The sequence below is a fragment of the Talpa europaea genome, assembly GCF_964194135.1.
Source record: "Talpa europaea genome assembly, chromosome: 2".
In the NCBI taxonomy this organism is placed as follows: Eukaryota; Metazoa; Chordata; class Mammalia; order Eulipotyphla; family Talpidae; genus Talpa; species Talpa europaea.
This window is the reverse complement of record NC_140068.1, coordinates 115,918,012-115,934,060: the sequence shown is the minus strand read 5'-3', so window position 1 is coordinate 115,934,060 and position 16,049 is coordinate 115,918,012. Positions and strand designations below refer to the sequence as shown.

Here is a 16,049-nt window from a genome sequence, read left to right as displayed (position 1 = left end):
AGCTGTGAAAAAAAAAAATACAACTGTATTCATGTAAGATGTTAACAAAGTGGAAATGGTGTGGGATGAATAAGAACTGCACTATCTTTGCAACTTTTCTGTAAATTTAACAGTATTCATTAAATGTTATGTTTTTTTTTTTAAGTCCTCAATACTAAATAGGTTGTAAAAAGGAAAAAATGATCTACTTTCCTGTTTCCCAAGGTTTTGTTATCCAGAGGCTGGAGAGAGGGGTCCTGGGGAGAAAAGCTGGAAACCTCACACCCAGGGCATTCCCCTGAGTCTCCTGTCCTCTGAGCCCTGCTTCTCTGACTCCTCACAGAGCATCTCACCACCAGGATGCCGCCCTCCAGGACCCCCAACTCTGCCCATCTCAGAACCGGCCCTGTCCGGGCAGCTCCACCAGAAACCGAAACACTCCACCAGAATCGGGAAACAGTCAGACAACCCTTTTTATACCAGGGCTGCCCTGTAACAGTTTGGCGCAGTAAAGAAAAGGGGAGCCAAGCTAAACTTTCTCAAAGGAAGGGACAATTCATTGCGCCCCCAGGCAAGCGTCATACCCAAGATGGGTGTCCCTGAAATCGTGCCCGTTGTGGGGGGAGATGTCATTTCATAGGGTGAGGAAAGGTTAGGCAGGAAAACTGGGTTGGTAGCGGGGGGGAAACAGGCTTAGGGGTAACTAAGTTGTTTTTTCGTGGAGCCGAGTTGTTTTCTCCTGCTTATAGCTTCAGTTTCGGTTTGATGGAATCAGGGGTACTGGTGTCAGGGCCATCTTGTTGTTTGTATGTGGGCTTCCCCATTCCTGGCCCCTGCATCGACCTTTCATACCAGCCTTTTGTTGAAAAGGGGCAATGGTTCTCTCTTTGGCTACTTCCTGCTGGACAGGGGCAAAGACCAGGGTGGGCGCTCAGGCCTGGTTATGAGACAGTCTTTGCAGCGCGAGGATATGGGTGGAGAAGGAGTTGGTTAAAGGTGGTATGGGACAATTCTTGGATCCGGTGTTGGATGAAATGGACTAAGCATGGGGCAAAAAGAAAAAATGAGGAGATTAGGATAAGAAGCCCCGTGAGTGGTAATACCTGGTCCGAGGCTGTGCTGATCTGGAATTGCTGGGCATAGACAGAAGAACTGGAAGTGGCTTGAAGAGATGGGATTAGAAACAGAGGAAGGAGAGGGGCCTCCCCGGTGGCGCAGCGGTTGACGGTTGAGCGCTGGGTTGTGAAGCTGCCCACAGCCTCTACAGCACTGGTTCAATCCCTGGCCTCAAGGCGAGGGTCCCACATGGCGGGCAGACCTCTCCTGCCGCCCACTGCTCCCCTCAGCAGTGTGCTTCGTCAAGTCTGCCTGTTCTGCTCTTCACTTTGTCTCTGGTGAGTTCTCTCACCCTCTTGTGTTTCTGACTGTACCCAGTGCTTGCATAAATAAATCTTTAAAGAAAAAAAAAAAAAAGAAACAGAGGAAGGAGAATCAGAGGGCCTCTACTCTATAGGCTGAGTGGGATGTGGACCAGGGATGCATTGATGCAAACCCGAGTTGGGCCCATGTGCTTGTATACATACTGCTTGTCCACAGGGACCACTTTGACCCTGGACAGCTGATGCCTTGACAGCCGTTGGTATAGTCAGGATGATCCTGTGTGGACCCATCCACTTTGGCGGAAGTGGTTTTGGAGAGATGGCTTTCAGAAGAACCTGGTCTCCAGGGCACAGCAGGTTGACAGGTGCATCAGGGGACGGAGGCACAGGTTGTGGCAGACAAAGGTCTGCGTGTTCTTGGAGCAGCTGTCTGAGCAAAGAGAAGTATGGAAAATATCCAGCCAACAGTGTAGGTTGGACTCGGAGCTCATGGTTAGTAAGAAGAGGTCTGCCATACATCCGTTCAAGGGGGCTCAGGAACAAGGGGCCATGGGGAGTGGTTCGGAGGTGCACTAAAGCCAGTGGGAGCAGCTCCACCCAGGATTTGTGGGCTCGGTGGAGAGTTTGGCTAGGTGGTCTCTGGTCAGACCATTTACCCGTTCTACCTTACCAGAGGATTGCAGTCGGGAGGGAATGTGTAGTTCCCAGGTGATGCCCAGGGAGGAGACCTGTGGAGTAATCTTTGAGATAAAGGCAGGTCCACTGTCCGAATGGTGATGGTGTCCACCGTAGTAAGAAGAGGGTGTTTCCTGCGTTAGGGAGTGGAACACCCGTGAAGCCTGGCAGGATGGAGAGTCGAGGATTGGGAGAGGGAGATGAGAGGGTCTTTGACAAAGAGAGTAGAAATCTAACAGACAAGAGGGTGATGGAGGGGAGAGAGCCTGATGAGTGAGCAGGTCCTGGAGCCGATGTGGAGAACTAACATTTACAGGTTGGCCCAGTGTGGGTTTTAAGGCCTTAGGTCTAGCGAGACGAGAAGCTGCCGCAAGTGCACGCAGGCAGGGCTGCCATCCTCTTACAGTGGGATCCATTTGTTTAGAGAAATAAGCAACTGCTCGCTGGACTGGCGTAGGTTGGCCCAGAACCCCTAGAGCAACGCCCTGTTCCTCATCTGTCAATAACAGGAATGGCTTTCTCGGGTCTGGGAGTGCGAAGGCTCATCTCAGAGAGCTTTTCCTGGATAAAGCAGATAAAATGGGGTGTAGAAACAAATAAAAGCATGATCATGATCACCAGGCCTACTATGGGAAGGATCCATGGCAGTAAGGGAGAGTTGGTCCAAGTTTGGATGCCCTGGCCCCAGCTTCAGCTGACAAAAGTTCAGTCAGAGGGGGCTTTGCTGGTCAGATGTGCAAGCCCATGAATGTGTTGGAGGAGGGGGAGACACCTGAGTACACACGATTTCTCACCAAAACCTCCCTCTCAGACCTTCAGCACTTTCTTTTGCTTGCTTTCATTCTAATGCCATTTCATTTTACCCATCCGGCTTTACATTATCTTAAGGCCCTTCAGAATATCCCTCTTCCATACATTTCTTTTTTCAAACACTCATACCTCACCTTACATGCATTTACCAAACTTAGCAAAACCTTAGTTTTAGAAGGGAATTGAACACCAGCTAAACAATGATGAAAAACACAAATTTAAGGTAGACAGCCCCTGTAGTTTTTCATTCCTGTACCCAGTGATTTAATTGGCAGAGACTGGTGTCTAAAGCCTGCATCTGTTGGGCGATATTAATGTTTCCAATTTGGCTAAGGTCACCCTGCAGGGTTTGAATCAGGGAGGAGGAAGGGTGGGTAGCCATCTGGAGAGGATTTTTAAAAGGAGAAATTCCAGCTGGACTGACACTGTGTAAGAATCCCAAGTTGCAAAATCCCTTCTGCACGTACTCCATGACGAGGTGCAGCTTCGGCCCAGGGGACACTGGACACCTAGGTGTGCTCACTGCGGGACTGAGACTGATCATAGCCTAGGCTTCGTGGAGCAGGAAGATGTGCGGATTTTCCAGCTGAGCAGGTCATGGTGGATTAGGGCTGCTCTGTGAATAACCTCTGCCCACCTTGGAGAGTCCCGTTTGGATTCTAATATACTGGTCCCTAGTCTTTCTTAAGGGGAGCTAGAGAGCCTATCTATGTGCTCCTTGCAATCTGCACGATTTACCACCCAGGCCCAAGCCTTTGCAAGAGCTCCTGCATCCTCTGCACCATCTGTGTGCCCAGGGGTGAGCAGCAGGTTTCTCCCACCAAGGGGGCAGTACCTAAGATGGGGGAGAGAGGCCTAGGGTTCTTCGCCTGTGGCCCTGGGACCTCTGGAGGCTCTGCCCACACAGCCCCACACCCCTCTCCTGGTCCTGTACCTGCTCAACTCTCCCCAACCCCTCCACATGCCAACCCTCACCCGCTCTGCTCCTCTCCAGATGCTTCACCAGTTTCTTTGCCTGCCTGGTCCTTCACCTGCTCTGCTCCAGGGACATCAGTGCTGCAGTCCTGTGAGTCTCATGCTGCTCTTGGCCCCTCTGACTGGGCCCAGGCCCGGAGCCTCTCCAGAGCCTCAACCTTCCCTGGTGTACTCCTGTTCACCATGGCCACTGAGTGCTTGTTCTTTGGGGGTGGGGGGTCTTCTGCCGGGTATGGCACTATTTTTAATCTTTGTTGCTCTCCAGTTCCAATGCTGCACAGCAGCAACAAAATTCTAGGATAATTTCTAATACTCTATCTCTGGCCCTGATGATTGCTGAAGGGGCCACTGCACTGGAAGGCCAGTCACATATTGGGGGACGTCTTAGGGTGGTGCTGGAGGGCTGGGGAACTGGACTGATCCTGTTGGCCCTGCTTTCCTGGTCCCTCTCCAGCTGGGGGCCTGTCTCAGTGGTGCTGCCGTGCTCCCCAGTGTTCTCCAGCTGGAGGACTGACACCGCGGTGCTCCTGTGCTCCCCAGGGTCCTCCTGCTGGGGTCTAGCCACAGAGGTGCTGGTGTCCCCCCAGGCATCCTCCAGCTCTGGGCCTAGCGCAGAGGGACTGCCCTTTGGGGTGTCCTCTAGCAGGGGGCTTGGACCTGCAGCAGTGGTGTGCTGCTGCGCATCCTCCAGCTCAGGGACCTGGTGGAGATGACCCTGTTGTCCGGGGTGGCATCCTTTCCCCTCTTTTGGATTTCCTGCTTTCGCAGGATTCCTGGCCTTGGGGCATTCCCCAAAACCTCAGGCTGAGGGAGTGGGGTGGGTATCCTTTCCAATCTTCTGCACTGGGTGCTTTCCCAGGATACCCGGCCTTGGGGTATTCCCCGAAACCTCAGGTGCCGGAGGGTTGGGGGTGGGTGGGGAGTCCTTGTAATCAGGGTAACCGGGATCCCGGAAGGTGACGCGCTTCGGCACCTGGAAGGTAACACGCCTGGGCCGCTCCTCGCCCTCCTCCTCATAGTCCTCCTCCCCCGCCTGCTTCCTGGAGCGGAGGATCAGGTAGGTGGCCATGACTTCGCGGTACTTGTTAGTGTCAATGGCCACCCGAATTTCCTGCCTCTGGTAGCCCATGCGCTCCATACCTTTGGTTATGGCCAGGTCCTGGGGGCAGAGCGACGGCTCGCTGAAGGGCAGGAGTCCCCTGCTCGTTTCTGCTACCCAGGCGTGCTGCTGGATGCTCTCCAGGGTGCTGTGCTTCCAGGGGTCCCGTGCCAGCATTTTGGCCAGCAGGTCCCCTCCCTGGACCATGAAGTAGGTGGTCTGGTGGACGTTCCCACCCAGGACGCACTCCCTGATTGCCCTGAGGCTGGGCCCCCTTAAGGGCAGTGTGCCGGTCACCATTTCGTAGGGCATGATGCCCAGGCTCCACATGTCCACCTTGGGGCCGTTGTACTGCTGGCCAAGGTAGACCTTGGGGGCCCTGTATTCTGGGCGACAGCAGCACGTGCTCAGCGCCTGGGGGAAGCCTTGGACACTGAGCCCGAAGAGGTAAAGGACCTATAAAAAGAAAACTATAAAACACTACTAAAAGAAATAGAAGAAGACACAAATAAATGGAAAGACATCCCCTGCTCATGGATTGATAGAATAAACATTATTAAATGGCCATCCTTCCAAAAGCAATATACAGATTCAATGCTATTCCAATCAAAATCTCAATGTCATTCTTCAAAGAACTAGAACAATTATTGATGAAATTCATATGGAATCACAAAAAACTCCGAATAGCCAAGCTCTCCTGAAAAAAAAAAGAAGGGAATGGAGGCATCACACTCCCAGACTTCAAACTCTACTACAAAGCCATAATCATCAAAACTGCATGTATTGGAACAAGAACAGACACACAGACCAATGGAATCGAATAGAAAATCCAGAAATAAACCCACAGATTTATGGTCAACTAATCTTTGACAAAGGAGCAAAGAATATGCATTGGAGCAAAGAAAGTTTGTTCAATAAATGGTGCTGGGAAAACTGGGTTGCCACATGCAAAAGAATGAAGCTTGACCACTACCTCACACCATACACAAAAATCAACTCAAAATGGATTAAAGAACTAGACATAAGACCTGAAACCATAAAATACATAGAAGGAAATATAGGCGAAACACTACATGATTTGCACATCAAAGACTTCTTTACAAACACATCACCCAAAGCAGTGATAGTGAAGGCAAAGATAAACAGCTGGGACTACATCAAATTAAAGAGCTTCTGCACAGCAAAAGAGACAATAACAAAAACAAAGAGAAACCCCACCAACTGGGATAACATTTTTTTACACAACACTAATGATAAAGAACTGATCACAAAAATCTGCAAAGAGCTGATGAGACTCAACAACAACAAAGAAAATAATCCAGTCAAAAATTGGGCAGAAGAGCTAAAAAGAAACTTCTCTGAAGAGGAAATGCAAATGGCCAACAGACATATGAAAAAATGTTCAACATCACTTGTCATCAGGGAAATGCAAATCAAAACTACCATGAGATACCATCTTACACCAGTGAGAATGGCACATATTAAAAAAACTAGCAACAACAAATATTGGCGAGGGTGTGGAGAAAAAGGAACTCTCTGCACTGTTGGTGGGAGTGCAAACTGGTCTAACCACTATGGAGAGCTGTGTGGAGATTTCTGGACCTACTAAACATAGAGCTTCCATATGATCCAGCAATTCCACTCCTAGGTATTTACCCAAAGGACACAGAAACATCAATTCCAAAGAACACCTGCACCCCTAGGTTTATAGCAGCACTATTTACAATAGCTAAGCTTTGGAAACAGCCCACATGCCCAAAAATAGATGACTGGATCAAGAAGATGTGGTACATATATACCATGGAATATTACTCAGCATTCAAAAAAGATAAACACATGCAGTTTGCAGCAACATGGATGGCGCTGGAAGGGATCATGCTCAGCGAAATAAGCCAGAAAGAAAAGCAAAACTACCGGATGGACTCACTCATAGCAGGAATCTAGAAAACTTAAATAAGGGACCAGGAAAATGAGTAACTATACGAAAGTAAAAATCAAAATCAACAAAAAACTTTGAACCAGTGACACTTTTTTGGGGGTGGGTGGCGGGAGGGGAGGGATTGGGGTCAGAATGGGGGGAGTTGCAATTGTTGGGGAATATAAAAATAAAATTTATTATTAAAAAAAAAGAATAACTACTTTTTAAAACTAATCACATGACCAAAGTTTTAAAAAAAAATCAAAAAATCTGTTTGTATCACTATCTAATGCCTTAGGAGTATTAGTTATAAATGACAAATATATAAAGTCTAATAAAAAATTCCCAATTTTGAGATCAGGATTTAAGATTTTGGTAATCAAAAACTAGATCAAAACTTAATGGTTGAATTTGTAGCATTCAAGCCTTACAGTTTTCATGTTGAGTATCAATATTTTATGTTGAAACGTCTCTATTTTCAAAAGGAAGCACACAGTATTCAGGAAAAAAAAAAAGAGTAATTGACCTAGTCTACATCAAAAAAGATAAGTTTGCATTTTGATGATTAGTCCTAAATCTCTTGATAAAATTCTTTTCCAGAAAAATCCCAGATTGACTTCTTTCTTTCCCCTTGTCCTAGCAAAATCTAGCCGCATGGGCAAGTTCCTTAGCAACACTGTGTTCCTCACAGGTATGTAGGAAATGTATATGATATTAAGTCTCTCTTATTTTTCTTGGTTTTCATCAATCTATCTAGTACTTGCCTAAGAAAGAAATTTGGTTTTTGGGATGTTAGAATTTGCAACTCTGAAATTAATTTAAAATTCCTGTCCTAAGAAAAACTAACAGCTACAATTGGTATCTCTCCCTTAATTTTTTTCTTTTATCATTATTTAAATGGTGGCCAAATTTCATATAAAACTAAGGTCTTATTAAGTTTAAGAATGAGAATGTTAAACAATATCACTTTCTCTAAATATTGTTGAGCTTGCAGGTTTATTTTTTTTTATTTTTTTTTTTTTAGCACTCTTTTTTTTTTTTTTAATAGAGGCATGTTTTACTTATTTATTTATTTGTTTGTTTTGTTTACACATGCACTGGGTACAGTCAGAAGCACGGTAGGGTGAGAGAATTCACCAGAGCCAGAGCGGGGAGCAGAGCAGGCAGAGGGACCGAAGTACACTGCTGAGGGGAGCAGCGGGCGGCAGGAGAGGTCTGCGCGCCATGTGGGACCCTCCTCCTGTGGCCGGGGAGCAGCCGGGGATTGAACCGTCGCTGCAGAGGCCGCGGGCAGCTTCGCAACCCAGCGCTCAACCGCTGCGCCACGGGGGAGGCCCTGCAGGTTTAATTTTTTTCTTCTTATTATAAGAAAACTAAAATTTAATGACATCTCACCTAAACAAATTAAGACAGTTAAAATATGTGTTTCTGTATGAGATATCCAAGATAATAGGGTGGTCCCCAGGTAAAGGGGAAGTTCCAGGTTCCCTGCCCAACCCAAAGGAAGAGAGAGAAGGGAGCTGAGAAGGGAGAGAAGAAGCTGCAGTGGAGACTGAGAAGGAAAGAAGCAGGATGAAGCCAGAAGGAGACCTGGAGGAGGCACATGGAGCCGAGAGACACGTGCAGAAACTGCACTTGCCTTTTGGTCGTGGACTGGGTGACAACAGCATGGGCAAGAGACCGGTGGGGAGGTGACAATAGTGGTTTTTGTCTTGATTTTGATTTTGCTCTTTTCCTCCCACACTTGTCTGGTTGTTTCTGATCCTTTTCTGTGGGTCTCCACTGGAAGGCGCTTTAGACTTTGGAGAGGCTTTCAGGACTTGCTCTAGGCCAATCCTGTTTGGGTGGACTTTTCCCCACAAGGGGACAGGTAACTTTGGATGCTTGTTTTAGAAACTATATTCTTTACCTTTCCTGCATTGTTTACTAATTGTATTAACGTTCCTTTTCATTTAAGTCTCATATGTTTTCTGTTGATGCGGCGGATGGCAGAACCTATTTAGAGCAGGCAGGTTTGTGGTGTCTGGGCTGCCCTTCTCCCTGACCTCTAACAGATTCTTTGTCTTTTCTGTATTGTTTACTAATTGTGTTAAAGTTCCTTTCCATTAAAGTCTTAAATGTTTTGTGTCCATGCTGCAGATGGCAGAAACTATTTCGAGCAAGCAGCTTTGGGGGTTCTGGGGTGCCCCTCTCCCTGCCCTGTAGTAGACTGACTACTTACAACTCCTGGATGACAAGTGATAGGGCCCAAGGACGTCACCAGGTCCCCAATGTCATGGTCTCTGTGGTTAAGCCTAGAGTAACCCTGGATGTCACAGGTAAGATATTAATTCTCTGATTGCTATAGGAGCCACTTACTCCATACTCACCCAGCATTCGGGACCCAGCTTCCCCTCCTCACAAAACAGGAATACCTTAATAGCAGACAGAATAGAAAGATTGGAAAGGAGGTACCCTGACACCAGAACCTGACTCACAAGGAGGTAGGGATAGAGGGAAATAGCATGACCATTAACTCAGCGGTAGAGGTCGTGACCCTTAGGCACCAGGGCCTTATCACAAGGCCCTGAGAGCCAAGCAGGATCAGATGCTCTAGGGAGTGGAGCACAGGCCTGAGGGGAAAGATTTGGAGATTGGGCCCATCCTGGAATCTCCACTCCCCATCCTGGTATCTCCAGTCCCTCTTGGATTCTGCGTGGTTATCCAAAAATCAGCAACCAACTGACGGCTCACAAGGAGTGACCCCCCCAAACAGAAGAGGACTGTGTCTGTAAAGTCTCTGCACTGGCTCGGGGCAGCACTCCCTTTGCCCACCTGGGACTGTGTAGGTTCCTCTTCTTACCAACTCTCTCCCTCTGCAGGGCAGCAGCTTCCTGCCCGCCTATGACCTGTCAAGGCTGCCAGCCTTCAACCATGCAGGCCTCTCTCAGCAAAACCTGCCCCTTTCCCTTTCCCCAATAAACCTGTTTTTTAAATATAACTACCGTCTCTGTCTTGTGGAGAAACTCGCCTGGGAAACTCGCCGCGTGCCACTCACAGGGGAGCTCTGCAGACACCTTTCCCAGAGTGAACCCCAGAACCCCGCTCTAACGCAACCAACCCATTCCAGGTGTGTTTATGAACAGTTCTAGCAGCCACATGCTCCTCGCCCTTGTTTGTAGTCGCCGCTCTCCTCCACACACTCCACTGTCCTCCTCCACCCTCGACACCGCACCCCCACCCTACTCCAGGTGCCGCCATCAGGCCTGCGTTCAAGCTCGCAGGGATGTGTCATCCTAATGGCGGGAGGGGAGAAAAGCCTGATACTTTTTACCTTACCCTACAATCCACCCCCTCAGGGTTTTCTGCCAGACCATCTACATATAGACAATTTTGTTTCTTAGCAAACATAAACAACGCAGCCATGGCCCACAAAAGTAAATAGTACACATCACACTATAACAAAAAAGACAAGAGAACACAAGTTATTCCAGGCGAAATACCAACCTAGTGGCAAAAGACATTCATTGGCACCAGCAGATGATCCACCAAATCTGCTGCCAAAGGCACTGCAGCTCGCAAAGTGGGAACTAGCTTATTTAACTCATGATAAATCTACTGTCATACGCCAAGAGCCATCGGCTTCTTCACTGGCCACACCGGTGAATTGTCGGGGCTGTGGGCAGTACGCACAATGCCCGCTTTCTCCAGTTCTGATACTGTGCCCGTCATTTCCTTGTAGACTCCGGGCAACTGATATTGGTTGGTATTAGTCACTTGCCTAGGGACTGGCAGTTGTGTGGGCAGATGCTTAGCGTGTCCTCTCACCACTGCCTTTACCACACGCACTCTAAGGTGAAACTCTCCGGCTGTGGTCTCTCGCCATAAGCCACTTAGTACATCCACCCCCAGGATGTACTCCAGGACGGGCAACACATATACTTTATACTCTTTTGGGGGGTAATGGCCCAATCCCCAGAGATAGTCTCACTGATGTCACCTTGACACTCTGGCCTCCAGAGCCATCAATACAAGTAGACCTGTGAAATCTTTCTGGATTTCCATAGAGCAGAGTACATTCTGCTCCTGTGTCTGCCAGAGCTAAAACCCTTTGCATGTTAGTTGGGGACCAGTGGATGGCAAGCTCCACATGTGGCCTCCGGTCCCCGCCCGTCCCCTGTGGACGGGTTCCTTGGCCCTCACCCTATTTGAAAGCGATCAGGCCTCACCCGAGGATAGGGTTGGCAGCAACTGTCTTCCAGGCGCAGGACATGTGCCTGAGGCCTGGAGCTTCCAGGCTCCCCCTGAGCAGCAGTCCTTCTCATGGGCGTGAACCTCTGGTCTTCTTGCAGCTGATGCCATAATTCCAACAAATATAGATTGGGCTGTGCGTGTATTTTAGTGCTATTTACACCTGCTCTCAATAAATCTGTCCACATTTGTTTATGGGTGACTTTAATAAATTCTGTGGTGCCAAGAAGATTCCTTTCCCTCCTTGGCATTCCTTTTGACTTTTCAACAACTACCCATATTCCCTCCTGAGTTTGAGAGCGCCAGTTCTCAACTTCGCCCAAGCTGGCTATAACTGTTGTGACGTCGTGTAGCTGACGACTCACATGGGGTGCTACAACTGCCATGAGGGATCCAAATGAGGATGAGGGGACATTTTAATACCAAGTCTCTCATCCCTGCTGTGAAACACTCATCATCAGGACCACGGGAATTCACATTAAACATGGCCTGCTGCATCCCCAATTCCCGAAGGACCTGTACCAGCTCGGCGTACGTCTGCCATCCACTTACTGTGTCCAGCACGTCTCCTGCATCAGCCAGACTGTCCGTGTGGCAGCCATTATCCATTCCCGGAGGGTGTGGTCGCCCTGGCCATACTGCTGTCTGTTCTGTAGCCTCTGTCGCAAGGATGGGTGTAAACCATGGAGGCCAGTCTCTCCATCACTTGTGCCGTGCAAATGATCCCATCCAGCCCCAGGCCCCACAAATGCCAAGGGTTCCCCTGGTTTCTGGTGGAAATTGTCCAAGTCCACCAGTTCCGCCTGGGTGTATGGTTGATAGGAAGTAAATTCTGTCATTTGTGGTGGTCCAGCAGCCTGACCACCCACCTGGGGCCATGGGTGGCTGCCACTTTATTTCTGAGTCACCGCTCGGCGGGCCCAGAGCATGGACCAGCCTCCACCTCCTCTCCAGAGGAGTCCGGCATCTCAGGGGTCGCAGGTTGGTTTGCCATTGCTGGTTGTGACTCGGGCAAAGGGCCAGCCTCCCTCTCCTCCTGTCCTGAGGAGGGGTCTGGCATCTCTGGAGTCATGGGTTGGTTTCCCACCACCAGCTGCGATTCGGGCAAAGGGCCAGCCTCCCTCTCCTTCCTTTCTGAGCTGGAGTCTGGCATCTCCAGAATGGTGGGTTGGTTTCTCTGAACTTCTACCTCCAGAATCCTCAAACATTGTAGTTTTCGCATCTTTTCCCGCATCTCATCCCATACTCGCTGGACTCTAGATTGCTCTTTCTGCCTGGACTCAAGCAGAGCTGTGAGAAACACCCATCCCACTGCTCCTGCCACCTCACGGGCACTGCATCTGTAACAGGGTGGTCCCCAGGAAAGGGGGAGGTTCCCTGCCCCACCCAAGGGAGGGTGGAGCTGAGCAGGAAGAGGAGAAGCTGAAGAAGAGACTGAGGAAGGAAGCAGGATGGAGCAAGGAGACCTGGAGGAGGCGCATGGAGCCTAGAGACACGTGAAGAAACTGTGCTTGTCTTTTGGTCGTGGACTGGGTAACACAGATGTGGGTGAGACCCGTGGGGAGGTGACAATGGCAGCTTTTTTCTTGATGTTGATTTTGCTCTTTTCCTTCCGGGCTTGTTCAGTTGTTTGTGACCCTTTTCTGTGGGTCCCCACTGGAAGATGCTTTAGACTTGTAGCAGGCTTTGGGGCCTTGTTCTGGGCCAATCCCATTTGGATGGACTTTTACCCACGAGGGGACGGGTAACTCTGGATGCTTCATTTAGAAACTAGACTCTTTGCCTTCCCTGTATTGTTTCCTAGTTTTATTAAAGTTCCTTCCCATTAAAGTCTCCTATGTTTTGTGTTGATGCGGCGGATGGCAGAACCCATGTAGAATAGGCAGGTTTGCGGGGTTTGGGTTGCCCCTCTCCCTGTCCTATAACACATCCACTCAGGGTTTCTTCTATTTCATACAGGGCCTGTTCCAACTGCCCTGGGGATCCATCTACCTCTGGCCATTCCTGGAGAGGTGCCCACAGGGCGAGGAGGTTGGCCACCGAGTACCATCTGCTCGTGGCTGGCCACCTGGCAACCCCTCCCCAGGTTCCAAAGGGTTTCGTCTGCGTAGAGCCGTCCTGCTTTGAACCGTCCTGCCGTCTACGCTAGTTGTAGTGCAACCAACCCATCCCGGGTAGGTTTATGAACAGATCTAGCACCCACATGCTGTTCATCGCTGTTTGTAGTCACCGTCCTCCTCGTATGGGGTGGAACTGGGTGATCTCCCGTGCTTGTCAAAATTAACTGCCTTGGAGACAGGCTGCTGCTTGGAGCCTGGCTAAGAGGCAGCGAGCCCTGCCCCTGCGACCCGCATCAGTGTCAGTCTGGGATTCCCAGCCAGGCTCCTGGCGGGGACCTGCTTCAGGGCCTGGGGGCATGGTTGTGTCAGTGAAGTGGCCTGATCTGCGTGGCCTCGAGCAGACTGAAAAACAAGTTCTCTGTGATTAGAGGTCAGGGTGGAAGAGAGGATAACGTGTAGTCATGACACCGAAGGTTATAGGTGTAACCTTAGGTGTAACCTTGGGTAAGATAACGAAATTCTTTGGTGTAGGTAGTGGGGTCCTTAGTGAAAGAGCCGAGACGCTTTTCAATCTGGGAGACATCAGACAGAGGGAAAGGATCGTGGACTCCACCTGCTCCTTCAGTCCCCGCAACCTCCCTAAGGGGACAAAGAGGACGACTGTGAGAGCAGGTGTGCTGGCTGGGAGGTGGAAGCGGGGGCAGGCCTGGGGAGCTGAAGGAGGTGAAGACTGAACATCTACAGGATCAGAGAACGCAGAAGAGGAGAGGGCGAAGAGGGAGAGGAGACTGGAGACTTGGAAAGTACAACTGGTTTGCAGGAGGGAGAGATGGGAGGGCATGAGAAAGGGACACCTGGACTGGATGGGCGTCCCCAAATCAGAACCAGGAGCAATGGGGGTCGGCTGGCGTAGGCCCGCGGTTTATGGAACAGTCGACCAGGATGGGGGTGAGGAGAGGAGCCAGGTAACCAGGGGTGAGGGCCTCCTAGGAAGGAGGGTCAGGCAGGTGACTCACCCCAAGGATCAAGGCCGGTGGTGGATGTGAGGCGTCTGCCATGGAGAGGAGAGGTCCCACGGACGGGAAGGCGGCCCCAGCGCCAGGGGACACAGCCTTCCAGGTTTCGGGCACCAAGATGAAAGGTTTGGCGCGGTAAAGAAAAGGGGAGCCAGGCTAAACTTTCTCAAAGGAAGGGAACATTCATTGTGCCCCCAGGCGAGCTTTGCTGATTCAAGGTGGGGTGTCCCTGAAGTCTCGCCTGTTGTGGGGGGAGATGTCATTTCATAGGGTGAGGAGAGTTTAGGCAGGAAAACTGGGTTGGCAGGGGGGAACAGGTTTAGGTGGAACAAAGTTGTTTTTTCGTGGAGCCGAGTTGTTTTCCCCTGCTTATGGCTTCAGTTTCGGTTTGATGGAATCAGGGGTACTGGTGTCAGGGCCATCTTGTTGTTTGTATGTGGGCTTCCCCATTCCTGGCCCCTGCATCGACCTTTCATACCAGCCTTTTGTTGATAGGAAAAGGGGCAACGGTTCTTTCTTTGGCTACTTCCTGCTGGACGGGGGCGAAGACCGGGGTGGGGGCTCAGGCCTGGTTATGAGAAGGTCTTTGCAGGGACACGAGGATATGGGTGGAGGAGTTGGTTAAAGGTGCTACGGGGTGGGTCTTGGATCCCGTGTTGGATGAAATGCAGTAAGCATGGGGCAAAAAGAAAAAAATAAGGTTAGGATCAGAGGCCCTGTGAGTGCTAATACCTTGCCTGAGGCTGCGCTGATCTGGAATTTCCAGGTATAGACAGAAGAAGGGGAAGTGGCTTGAAGTGATGGGATTAGAAACAGTGGGTCTCTGCTCTGTAGGCTGAGTGGACCAGGGGAGCAGTGATGCGTGCCCGAGTTGGGCCCAGCACTTGCATACATACTGCTTGAGTAGGTCCTGGAGCCGATGTGGAGAATTAACATCTACAGATTGGCCCAGTGTGGGTTTTAAGGCCTGTCTAGCGAGACGAGCAGCTGCCGCAAGTGCGTGCAGGCAGGGCTGCCATCCTCTTACAGTGGGATCCGTTTGTTTAGGGAAATAAGCAACTGGTCGCTGGACAGCCCAGGTTGGCCCAGAACCCCTAGAGCAATGCCCTGTTGCTCATCTGTCAATAACAGGAATGGCTTTCCCGGGTCTGGGAGAGCAAAGGCTCATCTCAGAGAGCTTTGCGTGGATAAAGCAGAGAAAACAGGGTGTAGAAACAAAGAAAAGCATCATCATAATCACTGGGCCTACTAGGGGCAGGATCCATGGCAGTAAGGGAGAGCTGGTCCACATTTGGATGTCCTGGCCCCAGCTTCGGCTGACGAAGTATCGATCAGAGGGGACTTTGCTGGTCAGATGAGCAAGTCCATGAATGTGTTGGAGGAGGGGGAGACACCTGAGTACACATGATTTCTCACCAAAATCTCTCTCAGACCTTCAACACTTTCTTTTGCTTTCTTTCTTTCTTATGCCATTTCATTTTACCCATCTTGAACACCATCTAAACAATGATGAAAAACACAAATTTAAGGTAGACAGCCCCTGTAGCTTTTCGTTCCTGGACCCAGTGATTTACTTGGCAGAGACTGGTGTCCAAAGCCTGCATCTGTTGGGCGATATTAACGTTTCCAATTTGGCTAAGGTCACCCTGCAGGGTTTGAATCCAGTGAGGAGGAGGGGTGGGTGGCCGTCTGGAGAGGATTTTTAAAAGGGGAAATACCAGCTGGGCTGACACTGTGTAAGAATCCCAAGCTGCAAAAATTTGAGGTGACAATGCTCACTGTGGGACTGAGTTTGATCACAGCCTAGGGCTTCCTGGTATAGGAAGATGTGCAGATTTTCCAGCTGAGCAGGTCGTGTGGAGTAAGGTTGGTCTGTGCATAAACTCTGTCCACCTTGAAGAGTCCTGT

At 49.8% G+C, this 16,049-nt stretch overlaps 1 pseudogene across 1 annotated transcript in view; it reads left to right on the top strand.

Moving 5' to 3' along the window:
• Positions 1–16,049, top strand: part of LOC311188279 (class I histocompatibility antigen, Gogo-OKO alpha chain-like) — an 85,347-nt pseudogene that overhangs the window by 38,366 nt on the left and 30,932 nt on the right. The gene's annotated exons all lie outside the window — the stretch shown is intronic.